The sequence below is a fragment of the Enhydra lutris genome, unplaced genomic scaffold (assembly GCF_002288905.1).
Source record: "Enhydra lutris kenyoni isolate GAN:26980312 unplaced genomic scaffold, ASM228890v2 scaffoldscaffold50, whole genome shotgun sequence".
Lineage (NCBI taxonomy): Eukaryota > Metazoa > Chordata > Mammalia > Carnivora > Mustelidae > Enhydra > Enhydra lutris.
The window spans coordinates 8,023,860-8,039,611 of NW_019154134.1; the positions used below are offsets into that span (position 1 = coordinate 8,023,860).

Below are 15,752 nucleotides of genomic sequence, written 5' to 3' on the forward strand. Positions count from 1 at the left end.
CCCCATGTGGGACTCCATCCAAGAACCCTGGGATCATGACCTGAGCTGAAGGCAGATGCTAGACAACTGAGCCACCCAGGCATCCCCTGTTCAGTTTGCTTTTTATTTTATTTCATTAAAAAAAAAAAAAAGATTTATTTATTTATTTATTTGACGGAGAAAGAGATTACAAGTAGGCAGAGAGGCAGGCAGAGGGAGAGGGGGAACAGGCTCCCTGCTGAGCAGAGCTTGATGGGGGCTCATTGTAGGGCTTGATGTGTGGCTTGATCCCAGGACACTGATCATGACCTAAGCCGAAGGCAGAGGCTTAACCCACTGAGCCACCTAGACGCCCCCGTTTTCCTTTTTAAGAAATGATAGTAAAGTAACAAAGTTGGGTGTCTGAGTGGCTCAGTTGGTTAAGCACCTGCCTTTGGCTCAGCTCATGATCCTAGGGTCCTGGGATTGAACCCTATGTTGGGGCTCCCTGCTCAGTGGGGAGTCTGCTGCTCCTTCTCCCCCACTCATGCTCTCTCAAATAAATAAAATTTTTAAAGAAAATGTAAAGTAACATAGTCTCTTATGAAGTATAAAGAATAAAATAAAGATCCTCTATTATCCTGCCACCTAGAAATAAGCATGGTTAACATTTTTGTTAACTATTCAGTTAGATCTTTGTCCTTTGATTCATACTTTATTTAACCAAAAATAGAACATTAGGTATTTTTATAACGTTTTATTTTTTATTGGTATGCTGTGAAACTTATTTCATATGATTTTTTTTTTTTAAGATCTTATTTATCTGTCAGAGAGCACAAGCAGGGGGAGCAACCTGCAGAGGGAGAAGCAGGCTCCCCAAGGAGCAAGGACCTTGATGAGGGACTCCATTCCAGGACCCTGAAACCACGACCAGAGCTAAAGGCAAACACTCAACCGAGTCACCCAGGCTTCCCAACCATTTTCTTTTAACAGTAAGTATATCATGATATTTATTAATTTATACATAATCTCTACTTTCAACATGGGGCTTGAGCTAGTGGCCCTGACATCCAGTTACGTGCTCTACCAACTGAGTGGTTCAGGTAGCCCTACATCATCATTTTTTTTTTAAAAGATTTTATTTAACAGAGAGATACATAGTGAGAGAAGGAACACAAGCAGGAGGAGTGGGAGAGGGAGAAGCAGGCTTTCCACTGAGTAGGGAGCCCCATGTGGGGCTTGATCCCAAGACCCTGGGATCATGCCCTGAGCCAAAGGCAGACACTTAATGACTGAGCCACCTGGGCACCCCATACATCATCATTTTTAATGGCTTTGTATTTACATATGGATGTGCTATACCATAATTTATTTACTCAGTCTCTTCATTTATATGAATTCAGGTCGTTAATTCTTTTTGGCAGTTATAAGCAATATATCAATGAATGTCTTTAAAATTGTTGGACACCTTTTCCACTATTTTATTAAAATTAACTCTAAGATGTAGAATAGATAGGCAAAGGGTATCTTCTTTTTTTTAATATATTTTATTTATTTGTCAGAGAGATAGAGTACAGGCAGGCAGAGCGGTAGGCAGAGCGGCAGGCAGAGGCAGAGGGAGAGGCAGGCTCCCTGTGGAGTAAGGAGCCGGATGCTGGACTCCACTCCAGGACGCTGGGACCATGACCCCAGCCAAAGGCAGCTGCCAAACCGACTGAGCCACCCAGGCATCCCAGGCAAAGGGCATCTTAAAGAACTTTTCTTTTGAATGAAAGCCAAACTATCTTCCAGAAACGCTGCATGGATTTTGAGTCTTGATATGGTTATGCAAACACTTATTCCTTCTACCCTCATCTAGGTTCTTTTAAAATCTTTGCCAGTCTAATAGGAGAAAGGTAGTATCTCATTAGTTTTTTTTCATTTTTTAAAAAAAAATTTCTATTGAGGTATAACATTTTTTCATATAATTTCTGACATACACATGACTAGCTTCTTTTTTTTTTTTTTTTTGTCCTCTGACTTTCTAAGACATAGTATGGTTATCTTTCTTTCATGATTTGTAAGAGATCTTGATATATTTATTATGTAAATCGAACATTATTAGATATTAAAAGTAGTAACTGAGTACATATAATTAAATATTAAGCAGGGACGCCTGGGTGGCTCAGTGGGTTAAGCCGCTGCCTTCGGCTCAGGTCATGATCTCAGAGTCCTGGGATCCAGCCCCACATCGGGCTCTCTGCTCAGCAGGGAGCCTGCTTCCTCCTCTCTCTGCCTGTCTCTCTGCCTGCTTGTGATCTCTCTGTCAAATAAATAAATAAAATCTTTAAAAAAAATAATTAAATATTAAGCAGTTTGTCGTAAATGTTACAATTGTTTCTCCATTTTGTTATTTTTTGACTTTTCTGGTGGAATTGGAAAGGCACAACTTGTGTGCATATTACCAGTTTTTTGTTTGTTTCTTGAATGCACATCATGCTTAGAAATAGAGGAGAAGCAGGTCCTGTCCCAACACATAAGTTATGTATACTGAAGCACTGTGGTGTGGTGGAAAAAAATGTTAAGACCCCAGCACATTTGAGATGGACAGTCAGGCTTCCATGTTGCGCAACCTTACGTACATTACTTAACCTGAACCAGTTTCCTTGTCTGCAAAATGCGACAAATAACACCCACTTCCTAGGTTGGTATAAAGACAAAATGTCTAGCACAGACAAGGCATCCAGCTTGTGTTAATGCTCTTTTCTTTGCTCTCGGTGAGGTATTAATTGCCAGAAGTGTCTATCTCTTTGATGCGGACTAAACTAAAAAAGGTTGGGAGGTATAATTTTTGTTGAGTTTACATTCAAACATTCTATCAGGGAGCTTTTAGAATCAGTCCATTAAACTACAAACCCCATAATGCATATAAAAGGGCCATAAAGTTTCTGTGTATGAAGCCTTTGTGGCTTGGGGAAGTGCGGAGAGCCATGGACTTATTATTTACTGGATTTTCTCTCGTTGAGATACCTCCTTCCATTTTCCCCTAAGCACATGTGGTTATTCTTCCTCTTAGAAAGCTAACTTCACAGGTTTCAAAGTGAGCCTTCAGTTACAAAGCGAAAAACGATCGCAATTAGAGAACTGTGAATATCATGAAATTCATTAAAAAAAAAAAAACCAAAACAACCCACCAAAACTGTGTGGAGTGCGTGGGCCAGAGACACTGTTGAAATAATTCTCACCTCCTTTACGCTTAGACTTAGCAGGGAGAAAAACGATTGGCACGATCACATCTAGTAGCCATTTTTACCCTTTGAGAATCTGGGCTTAGTTGCCACCGAGTTCAGTCTCCTTGCTACCCCCCTCGCGTAGAATTTACTTCCGACACGCTCGTATTTGCGTACGATGTGAATCCACTGCTTCTTGGCGCCCAGTTCGCCGTGCGCGGGCACCGCCAGCGCTCCCGCCGTGTAGGGAAGTGTACTGGCGAGCATGTGATCTCCCTTCCGCCCAGGCCCCGAGCGCGGTACCCAGCGAGTACAGCGCGCCGCGGCGAATCCGAGCGTCCAGCCAGGGAAGACGCCGCGGCGCGCGCTACTCCTGCTCGCGCGGCTGCCTCCCAGCTCACCCTTCCTCTCTCACCTTCCCAGAGGCCCCACCATCCCAGGCTCCTGGGCGGCCCCGAGCGGGGGAGGGGCAGGAGGAGGGGCTCCTCAGGGAGCGGCCGGGAATTCCCCCTTCCACCGAAGGTTCCCGATTGTTCACCGTCCTCACGTCAGCAGCAGGGGGTAATCCCCGACTCCAGCTGCTCCTGACGTCACTGCACGGAGCCACCGCCCCCCCACGCGCCCCTACCTCCGGGGCTTCCTCGACGCTCCGCCCCTAGGCGTAGCCACGCCCTATTCCCCTCCCCCCAGCCGCCCGACGTAGAGGACGGAGCTTTTTCGGCCGGAGCGTGAGCGGTTGCTTGGGCCAGAAGGTTCTCTGGTGGAGGCGCTCCTCCTGCTGCCCCGCCCAGTAGGTTCGTTCGCAGCGCTTCTTCCACACCCTTTCTCCCTCCTCCTTCTCCTCGCCCCGCCTTTCCCCTCCCTTCTCCTCACCCCCTCTAGTTCCTTCCCCGCCTCGCCACCTTCCACGATCTCGCGAGACTTGACCCAGAACATTGCGGATCGGGTCGGCGCCATTTTGGGACTGAGACTGGTTGTGGGGGAGGGAAAAGCGGCAAAAGGGGATTATTCAAAGTACCGAAAACCTCCTCCCGGGATCGAGCGCAGCGGCACCCCCAGGCCAGGGGCACCTCTGGTGTGGCAGAAGGTAACACCGTTCTTTCTGCTCCGCGCTGGAGTCTGGGGGAAGAAGGGGGTGCCCCTGTCGGCGTTGGGGTTTGAGGGGTCGGGAGCGGCGTTGGCGGCGCGAGGTGTGAGGCTGCCCGCGGACGCGGTGTGTGTGTGGGGGGGTGGTGGAGAGCAAGGAGAGAGAGACGGAAGGACGGCGCTGAGAGAGGCCCCTTTAGATATTTACTCGGCCGCGGTGGAGTGGGGGTGGCGGTTGTGGGGAGGGGGTGGATGGCTTAGGCTTGGTGGCTGGGGGATGTTTGGCGGAGGCTGAGAACGGATCCGACGCCTTCCGTGTTGGGTCTTCCTTCCTCCGGCCTCTCGCACACGCCCGCCTCCTTTGGCACTACTGCTCCTCTCAGAGGGCCGAGGGAGTCGAGGCCGAGTTGTGGCCTTCGCTTGTTTCTTCAGTAGCGCGCCCGCTCTTTCCCTTCCCGGGTCCGTGATCCTTGCTGTGTATTGAGTCTAATGCTACCATGTATCCCGGAGTCCTGTGGGGCCTGAAGGGACCTATTCTGGTTTTGGAGAGAACCACTCTAAATGGGATTTACGAGCACGGTTTGGTATCTTCCACCCCCTCAGTGTTGGGAGAAACCTGTTTTAATTCAAGGAAATGGGGACCGACACCTTTATGCCACAGAAGCCGGGAAGTCTCACCCTCAGGCAAGTTTAAGGAATGTTCTTGCCCCATTTCTCACCTCCCTACTTTCTACACTTCGTGGGGAAAATATGTCTTTTCATTTAGACATTTCTGATTTGGAGAGAGCGTCTTTCTCTTTATATCCCCTTTTTTCCCCAAGTTGTATTTACTAATGCTCCATGGCACCAAACCGGCCTGTTCTTTTCTTCGGGCCCAGTGAACTGAAAATAAAGAAAATCTTTTTTAAGGTTGTGGGGCAGTTTCATAGTTTTTAATTTTTACGCGAAAAGTGTAGGAAGTTTATGTAATTCCCCTGTATTATATGCGCACCCTCTTCCCTATTGAAATCACTTTTTGTTCTCCGTAACATTATCTCCCACCTTTTCTTTATTCTGAAGTCTTTTTCATCCAGTAGGCTGTTTTGGGGCGCTTGCTTGGGCTGAGCCTTTTTTCAGACCCCAGTAGAATTTTGTAGAAGTGAGTTTCTCTCCAGAAGTTGACTCTTCAAGATGGGGGTTAATTTTTAGCTCAAAATTAAAATTCAGTGTGTAATTTAAGGTGTTTTTTTTTTTTTTTTTTTTTATAACTTTTACAGGTGATTGAATTACTCATATATGAAGATCATCTTCTAGATTTTGTGTAAAAGGCCCCGGATATTTGAAGTGGCCATTTTGGGATTACAATGTTTTTGGATTATTTTGCCCCAGAAGTTTATTAAAAGTGGCAAGAATCATCTCTGAAGTGAATTTATAGTAATTGAACAATTCTACAAGCTGCTTAAAGAGACCCAGGCATTTCTTCAGTATTTTGGTTCAAACGGATTATATAACTGGTTAAATTATTTCAGCTGGTGGTATTTTTGCCTCTTCCCCCTACCCCCATCCCTCTCCTTTAGTTGTTTTTCAGCCAAAACTGTAAGATATGTTTGATTTGTGTATTGAATAGTTTCGGCAGTTTCAAATTACTGTTTAAATATTGCTGAAGTTTCTTGGCAGTTTATTTTTACCTTTATTAAAAATTTTAGGAATTTTTGACCTCAGCCCTTTTCATGTCACAATGGGACAGCTTTTCTAAATGAAGACATTGAAAGAATACAGAGTTTTTTCCGTTTTATCTTTTATTTACAAGGAAATTTAAGATGTTGCAGTTTTCCAGCAGCATGGTAGTATTGAGATAGCTATGTCTCTCTATATGCTGATGTTTAGGAATGCTCTTCAGATGTGAAATTTTCTTTTTGTTTTTGCTTTTTTGCTCATAAATTGGATATTTCATCTGGAGTGGATAAGTACAACAGTGAAAAGTACATGGAATAATAAAGAAGACTTTAAAATCTTAAATCCAAGGAACTTGGCTAATTCTGGAGATAGCCATATGAAAACTTTAAAACAGAAGTATGGGTAGCTGACTTGAAGTAACTCTATGTCAAATAGTCACAGGTTAAGTATCTTCAAAGAACTTGGATATTATTTCAGAGGATACAAAATAAAAAAACAAACTGGAAAACATAAAGATTACAGAGAAAAACCCAACACCTTCCTGTGCAGTCCTGTTGGAATTTGTAAGTATTATATGGTGAGCAAATCATACACTCATTTGTAACTGTAATGAGAGTCAAGTTTATTTTGTTTGGAAGCCTTTCAGTTTCTTGGAACAATACTGTTTGGCTACAATTTCCTGGACAGTCTGAAGACTACCATTAAGTAAATTGAAATGCAAAAAAGAGTTAAAATTTTAAGAATATTTCAGATCACACAGTACTTTTTTTTTACGTTTTTGTGCTTATGGAGTGAAAATCCTTGTGAGTATTCATCTTAATTTTTATGGATTCATAGATTGGTAAAAAGGTTAGGAAAAAACAAATTATTTCATGTGTCTTGCTAGCTAGTTTACTTTCTAAATGTGAGTTGAGGCAGCTTTCTAAAAAGTGAGTTTAGAGTTTCTGTTTGGTAGTTTAGAGTAAATTATAATGTATGACTTGGTTTTTAAGCCTGATTTTCATAATAATTCATAATTCTTTTAAATAACTTGATATATTTTCTTTTTGGAAGGTTATGCTGATCAAGTTTATAAACAAAACTTTTTTAAAAAGTTGGAAGTATTTCTGTAGTAGATCCTTTGAAAAACAAGGATTATGTTTTAATATTACTTAAAATTTTCAGTATTGAATAGTAGTGTTTTTGTTACACTTAGTTATTATATAGTTTTTCAGTGATTCCTAGGCATAGGAATGTTTGTTACTAAAAAAACCAGTAAAATTTATTTTTTAGACGCTGTTAGTGATATATCAGTGTAGCTAAAATTAGTTTATTTCATTTAATTATCTTTATTGGATAAACAATTATAATTTTGAACATCTTACAAAGATGGCTTTATAACTTGTCAGTTGCTCTCTTTATTCCAAAACAGAACTTTTTTTCTATGCTACTGAATCCTTTTATCTGACTTAGAGCAGAAGATTGTAGGTATTCTGTGTTTATTTTATATCTAAAATTGAAATTAGAATTAAGTAATTCCCTCTGTTAAAATAGACTGGGTTATTTGTGTTTTGTCTGTCAGAGCTGTGTGTAGTACTTCTCATCGAGCGTCCACCTTGATTTATATAAAAAAAAATGGCGAGACCGTTCTCCACCTTTTCGCTTCAGAGACTATTATATGCATTTCTGAATTTAATGGCTTCAAGTTACTTGTCTAGGAATACGCCTCTTAAATGTGATAAAAAAGTTGAAGTGGAAATAAGTGGTCTTTTTTCATAGAAAAGAACATTATTTATGATTATTTTCCTTTAAATTATTCCTACTGATGTTACCCAAAGCCGTGATATCAGGATCAAGATAATTCCAGAGACAGGGTTTTTAAGAATTAACGTTAATCTTTGAATAGTCTAACATTAGTGAACTTTGCTTACAGCAGTTGTTCATGGACAGATTTACTTACTTGAATGTTTTGATAAATACTATATTCTTGGCATCAAAATAGATAGCAATAGTAATTGGAACAATTACTAGGCTGCTTCTCCCCAACCTCTCCTGCACCTTTTTTCCTCCTATCTACCCTACTCCTTTTTTTTTTTTTTTTTTTACTCTCCTGTGCCTAGACTGTAGGTTTAAACATAATAATCATGGTAATTAACATTTATAGATGATTGTGTCATGTATTTTACTGTGAACTTTACATAGTATACTTTAGCTCTTAGAATAATTCTGTGAAGAAAGTGCTCTCACCGGTTCTGCAGGTGAGAGAATTAAGATTTTGGGAGATTGAGTCTGGGAGAAAGTAATTTGGTTAGGACCAAGGTTAGGTAGAAGTCTTGACCAAATCTCCAACTCTGCCTGGAGGGCTCCATATTCTTAATCACTGTGCTATATTGCTTTCTTGTGAATTGTACTTTGTTAACTCCTATTTGGGCGTTATCTCTGATATTTTTGTTTTTTCTTCTATATACTGCTGCTTTTTGGTTAATATTGATTACAAGTGGAACTTGAAGTTAAGCTAAATCCTTTTTGCACAGGTATGAAGCTGAATGCCTGTTAGCTTTTACTTTTTCTCTGAGATGAGTCCATAGATTTTTGTGCTTAAAGTTCCTGACATTTGAGAATCGAGGAAGGGAGGAATAGTAAGGCAATAACAGGCGTGAGCAGAAGAAGAAAGAAAAACGAAATTTGGAGAGTTAAGAGGGAATAAGTATGGGAACTTTTAGTCTGAGAGTAAAGTTAGCAAGTGAGGATATAGCTGAAACCCAGGCCAGATTGTCTTTGACATAACCACCTTTTGTCTGTTTAATTTTTGATAAAAATTTTTAGCTAACAATTTAGATCCAGGTAAGGGTAGCAATGTAGAAAAAGGGAAATGGCTGGGAGTCCGAAGGGAGACTTTTGGTTTAGTGTTTGGAAGATCTATAAAGGGGCATATGTAACCTTGTGTATTTACCTAATCTCTTTGGTCTTGGGTTTTCCAGAAAACTGAGGGAAATAATTTATATGAAGGCTTTTGGTTGATTGTGAAGTATAATATAGGTGTAATGTTTTATTTTGATTTCCAGTATTTTGAGATTCTGATATATACATGTCAGGTCAGTATTTGTTATAGTCTGAAGTTGTTTCTTCCATTCATGCCCTGTCCTTCCCCACTTCCAGTTTCATTTATTATCCTAGCTTGGTCCTAGATGAGGAAAGTACCGAACTAACTCATCTCTTTGCCTTTAGCGCCATTCTCTTTTTTTTGTGTGTAGTCTCTCACGTGGCCAGAGAAATTTATCTAAAGTGTAGCTCTTGGATTTCAATACTTCAGCAGCACTTAGGGTGGTGGATTTGGCATATTTAGGGAGAGAGGGTTGGAAAGAGATGTATTCCCTGTCCCCTTCTCCCCCTTTTTAACTGTTTTATATGTCATGGTTTCCTGACGTCAGTTTTCTTGGGCTGTATAGGTGGGTGTGGGAGACTGGTCTGAAAACTCCAAAATCCATCATTTTGGGGGTGCCTATTTACTTTTCTGGGGAGCAGGTCCATTACTTGGCATAGGAGCCTCATGAGAAACAAAATGCTAGAATTACTGATAAACCTTTTGTGGTTAGATATTTTTCAGTTTTACCTGCTTGCTTTTCCCCTTTTTTGTTAGCTGCCACACCCACAAGAATAGTTACAGGCTTTTGTTCTATATCCTTTCAACTAATTGCTAGTTTTTGCATCTTTTTATACAAGGTATCCCACTCATTTTCTTGTTCTTGAGTCATCTTTCTGTTCAGAGTTTGGTGAGTACGTTGTTTTGGTGTTTAATTTTCTGCCCTTTACTTCAGTTTACATATTTATTTTTTGAAACCTTTTTAAAAGATTTTTTCCGTACTTATTTTTAGCAAGAACAAGTTTTCAGTTTGTTAAATATGTCATGTTTCCTTTGAAACTCAGAACTTGCAAATAGACTTTAAGAATTTCTTAAACTGAGGGATGCCTGGATGGCTCAGTCTGTATAAGTGTCCGACTCTTGATCACACTTCAGGGTTTTTTTTTTTTTTTTTTTTTTTTTAAAGGCGAGAGCGAGACAGCGAGAAGAGGTGAGGGTGGGGGCAGAGAGATTTTTTTTTTTTTAAAGATTTTATTTATTTATTTGACAGAGAGCACACCAGAGAGTGAGAGCCAGAGCACACAAGCATGGAGTGGCAGAGGGAGAGGGAGAAGCAGGCTCCCTGCTGAGTACGGCCAGCTGTGGTGCCAGATACCAGGACCCTAGGATCTTGACCTGAGCCGAAGGCAATTGTTTAACCAACTGAGCCACTCAGGTGTCCCAAGGGAGAGAGAGAAAGAGACTTTGTTTTATTTATTTATTTATATATATATATATATATATTTTTTTTTTTTTTTTTTAAGATTTTATTTATTTATTTGACAGACAAGATCACAAGTAGGCAGAGAGGCAGGCAGAGAGAGAGGAGGAAACAGGCTCCCCGCTGAGCAGAGAGCCCGATGTGGGGCTTGATCCCAGGATTCTGGGATCATGACCTGAGCTGAAGGCAGAGGCCTTAACCCACTGAGCCACCCAGGCGCCCCTTATTTATATATTTTTTAAAAGATTTTTAGAAATTTATTTGACAGAGATCACAAGTAGGCAGAGAGGCAAGCAGAGAGAGAGGGGAAAGCAGGCTCCCCGCTGAGCAGAGAGTCCAAGGCCAGGCTCGATCCCAGGACTCTGGGATCATGACCTGAGCCGAAGGCAGAGGCTTTAACCCACTGAGCCACCCAGGCACTCCTCGAGAGAGACTTTAAAGCAGGCTCCTTGCTGGGTTCCAGCTCAGGCTCTCCTGAGATTATAACCTGAGCCAAAATGAAGACTCTGATGCTTAACTGAATGAACCACTCAGGCACTCCTCGGCTCAGGTCTTGATCTCAGGGTGTTGAGTTCAAGGCCCTGTGTTGGGCTCCACATGGAGCCTACTAAAAAAAAAAAAAAATTCTTAAACTGAAAAATTGTCTTTATAAATGCATACTAGTTAAAGAAATTAGTTTGCTTTTCAATGAGTATAAATACTCTCTTAATGAGTGAGTTTAAAAAAAGTAATAGTTATTATCTCACGTGATATCTGTGGGTCAGAAGTTTGGCAACAGTTTACTGGAGTGGTTTTGGCTCCCTCTAGGTCTTCCGTAAAGTCTCTGATATGGTTATCAGAGCTACTGATATTTGAAGGCTTGAGTGGGGCTGGAGGATCTTTTTCCAAGATAGTGTACTACTCATTGGCCTGGAAGCAGTTGATGCTGGCTGTCTGGAGGACAAAGTTCCTTACCACATGGTGGATCTCCTTTCACCTCCTTGGGGTTTTTTTTTAATTTGTTTTAGTAATCTGTACGCTCAGCTTGGGGCTTGAACACAGAACCCCAAGATCAAGAGTTGCATTCACTGAGCCAGCCAGGCGCCCCTCCTTGAGTTTCTTTAAAATGTGGCAGCTGTAGTTCCTAGAGCAAGTGATCTCAGAGATAGGTAGAAACCAGTATATCTGTTATGACCTGTTCAGAAGTCATTTCTGCCACATTCTTTTTGTTCCAAGCAAGTCATTAAGTCTAGCCCGAAACCAAGGGAGTGTAGTTAGGTTTCGTCTTTTTTCAAAAGAATTTGTGGACATGTTCACAAAAAACCACAGTAGGAAATCTTTCCCAACCAGTAGTTGTCAGCATAATTAGAATTAGCCAGTCTTTACTCTACAGTTAGTAGGTTGGGCTGTTAGAGAAGAAAGCATATTCTAAATTTATATAAATTCAGATTTAAATCTTTGTACATTTATAGTCACAGTCTGAGCTTTGGAGATGAGGTTTGTTTCCGCTTTCATACTAATCTTCCAATCACTGTAATGCGGGAAATTTATCATGGCGGAAGAAAACCCATATATGTATATTTAAGTGGTGTTGAGTACATTCATATTGTTGTGCATTCATGACTACCTTTCAGTTCCAGAACTTTTCATCTTTCCAAATAGAAACTCTGTTTACCCATTAACCATTAACTTTACATTTCCAGCCTCCCTCGCCCCTGGCAATCACTATTCTACTTTGTATTTTTATGAATTTCTGATGTAGGTACTTAGTATAAGTGGGATTGTGCAGTATTAGTTTTGTAACTGGTTTATTTCAGCTTGCATAGTGTCTTCGAGGTTCATCCATGTTGTAGTATGTGGTAGAATCAGTTTCCTTCCTTTTTAAGACAAAAGAATAATCCATTGTGTGTATGTATCACATTTTGTTTATCCATTTATCTGTAAATTGACATTTTGGTTATATCCACCTTTCTGAGATGATGACTAATGCTGCTGTGAACATGGGTGTACAAATACTTGTTTGGATTCCTGCCCCCCCCTTTTTTTTTTTTTTTTTAAATTCCTGCTTTTAGTTCTTTTGGGTATATACCAGAAGTGGAATTGCTGGTTCATATGGTAATTCTATTTTTAATTCCTTGAGGAACCACCATACTGTTTTCTATCAAGGCTGCACTATTTTTTATTCCTACCAGCAGTGCACATGGGTTCCATTTTCTCCATATTCTTTCTGACATTTGTTGTTCTCGATGTTTTTGGTAGTAGCCATCCTAGTGGTTATGAAGTGGTATCTCATTGTGGGTTTGATTTGCGTTTCTCTAATGATTATTGATGTCTTCTTATTTGCTTATTGGCCATTTTTTCTCTTTGAAGAAAGGTCTTGAACTGTTAATAAATTTGAGTTTTAGGAGTTCTTGATATATTCTGGAAATCAGCACCTGTCACGATGACTCGATTTTGATAACTGTTATTTATCAACGTTTACCACATTGCTGGCTGTTTAAGCCCTTTAAGTGAATTAACTACTATTTTTTTTTTTAAGATTTTATTGACAAAGAGAGAGCACAAGTGCGGGGGGTGGAGGAAGCAGGCTCCCTGCTGAGCAGAGAGCCCGATTTGGGGCTGGATCTCAGGACCTTGAGATCATGACCTGAGCTGAAGGCAGAGGCTTTAACCCACTGAACCACCCAGGTGTCCCTGAATTAACTACTTTAATCCTGATAGTTTGTGTGGGTGGGAATGTCTTACTGTTCTTATTTTACAAATGAGAAGATGAAAGCACAGAGATTTAAGTCACCAGGGTCACAAAATCAGTAAGTGGTATTTCTGAACCTACATATTCTGTATATCTAGAGCCTAGACTTCCGACTATGATGGCTCATAGTTAAAGTTTTTATGAGGAAAGTGTAGAGAAAGCATACTCTGTTTCACCACTGAGAAGGTATTTTATTCTTAGCTAGCTATTAAATTTTTCTTTTCCTTAGTGAGATACAGTTGTGACTTTTTAAAAAAATAATACATTGTTAACATGGGTTTATTCCCATTCAGGAATATCTTCCTTTTGGATCATTTAATAACCAATGTTCACAGTATTTTAGATTAGGAATTGCTTTTCCCAGTTGCCATGTGAAATAAGTGCTATTTCCATTTAGTGATTTTAAGAAACTTGGAGATTAATTAATTTACCTAAGGTCATCAGTAAGTGACAGAGTTGGGATTTGAATTTTGTTATCTGTATTCTTTTTTTATAGTTAATTTTTGTAGTGTTCTAAGTAGATCTTACTCTGGTATAGCACTGTCCAATTGAACTTTGTGAAATGAGGGAAGCATTCTATGTTTTCACTGTTCAGTATGGTAATTGCTAGACATATGTCCTTATTTGAAATGTGGCTAGTGCAGATGAGGAAGTGAATTTTAAGTTAAATTTTAATGCCAATTTAAACAATAGCATGTGGCTACTAGCTGCCATATTAGACAGCATAGTTTTGTAGACAGTGATACAGAATCCAGTCAGATCCATAGAACTTTTATAACAAATACTTTTAAAAGTCCCCTTTATTAACCTGACATAAAATTTTATGCACATAAGATCATATATGCTTCTAAAGTAAAAAAGATATGATGGTTACAATAATGAATTTTAATATGTAGTAGCACAGATGTGACAGTTCTAGAATACTAATATTTCCAAAACATTCTCACAGATTTCCAAAACACTCTTATTTGGCCTTCTTAAAAGAAACAAGTGACTGGTGTTCCTAAGTATTTCTGTCCTTTTAGGAAGAAAAGTCTGTCAGGTGGATTAATAATATGTTGGTTAGAGTATGTTTCATTTATCTTTCTAATACTAACTGCCATTTCAGTTGAATGGGCAGTTAGCCAACATTAAAGCTATCATATAATGTAGTGACAGTATTTGGTACTTGTAGAAATGATCAAAGGAGAGTAATTATCAGTTTTTCTCTACCATGAATTGAAGGTATCAGGTTCTCTGCTTGGTGGGGAGCCTGCTTCCCTCTCCCTCTCTCTGCCTTCCTCTCTGCGTACCTGTGATCTCTGTCAAATAAATAAATAAAATCTTTTAAAAAAATTAACATTTTAGTAGTTGGTTTCTATGAAAGAATGTGTATGTATTCATTTTTTAATGGAATGCAAACCCATTTTAAACTAGGTATATTGAGATATAATTTACATGCAGCAAATTCACTCTAAGTGTACAGTTTGAAGGTTTTTAAAAAACATATCAGTTGTGTAATCCCACCACCTGAGAATGTGGAATGTTTACATCACCCAGAAAGTTACCCTGTTGTCCTTTACATACCGTCCTCTTCCCTCACCCCTATTTTGTAGAAACCACGTTTGTTTTTCTTGTCTTTTTTTTTTTTTAAAGATTTTATTTATTTATTTGACAGAGAGAGATCACAAGTAGGCAGAGAGAGAGGAGGAAGCAGGCTCCCCGCCCAGCAGAGAGCCTGACATGGGGCTTGATCCCAGGACCCTGAGACCATGACCTGAGCTGAAGGCAGAGGCTTTAACCCACTGAGCCACCCAGGCGCCCCTGTTTTTCTTGTCTTTTGTGCTGCGAATTGTTTTGCAGAATTTCCTATTGAGGGACCAAACACTGTATACTTTTGTTTCTGACTTCTTTCATGCATATTATTGCATGTATTATAATCCATATTTTTTATGGCTAAGTGGTATTCTCTTGTGTGGATACACAATAAATGTTTATCCATTCTCTGGTTGCTAGACATTTGGATTATTTCCAGTGTTTGACTTATTGTGAATAGAGTTTGTGTGAACATTTGCATATTGGATTTGGTGAGGAGAAGGGTTTTCCTTTCTCTTGGAAAATTACTCAACAACGTGATTGCAGGGTCGTATGAATTTTGTGTATTTGACTGCTAAAAACTTGCCAGTGTCTGTTAACAGAGTGCTAAACCATTTGCATTTGCACAGCAATAGATGTTACATAGTTCTGCATTCTTGCCAGTATTTGATGTCTTTCAATTTTATCTGTGGAGTGAGTATATGATTTGAATTTGCATTGTGGGTAATTTTTTTTTTAAAGGTTTTATTTATTTATTTGACAGAGCACAAGTAGGCACAGAGGCAGGCAGAGAGAGAGGGGGAAGCGGGCTCCCTGCTGAGCAGCGAGCTGGATGCGGGGCTGGATCTCAGGACCTTGGGATCATGACCTGAGCCGAAGGCAGAGGCTTTAACCCACCGAGGCACCCCTGCATTGTGGTTTTAGTTTATTTACCTAATGATGTGTTTTGGTGGTGTCCAGATCTTTTGCCCATTTAAAAACGATGAGATTGTCTTGTTGAATTGTAAGAATTATTTATGTATTTTGATACATGTATATGAGATACATGTTTTGCACATAATTTCTCTTAGTCTGTGTTTTGCCATCATTTTCTTTCTTAAGTCTTAAGATTTTATTTAAGAGAGAGCATGCACTAGCATGGGGGAAGGGCAGAGGGAGAGGGAGCAGCAAGACCCCCTGCTGAGCAGGAAGCCAGAATCTGGACTTGATTTGATG

General features: G+C 40.1%; 1 protein-coding gene across 2 annotated transcripts in view; it reads left to right on the plus strand.

The window, feature by feature from the left end:
• Positions 1-3,934: 3,934 nt before the first annotated feature.
• The window catches only part of LOC111156884 (GC-rich promoter binding protein 1), a 75,159-nt gene continuing 63,341 nt past the window's right edge, over positions 3,935-15,752 (plus strand). The window contains exons 1-2 of one of the 2 annotated variants that reach the window (XM_022518022.1): positions 3,935-4,254; positions 5,510-6,472. The gene's annotated coding sequence lies outside the window, so the exon portion shown is untranslated. The remainder of the gene's footprint in view (positions 4,255-5,509; positions 6,473-15,752) is intronic. The other variant, XM_022518021.1, reaches the window with a different exon arrangement.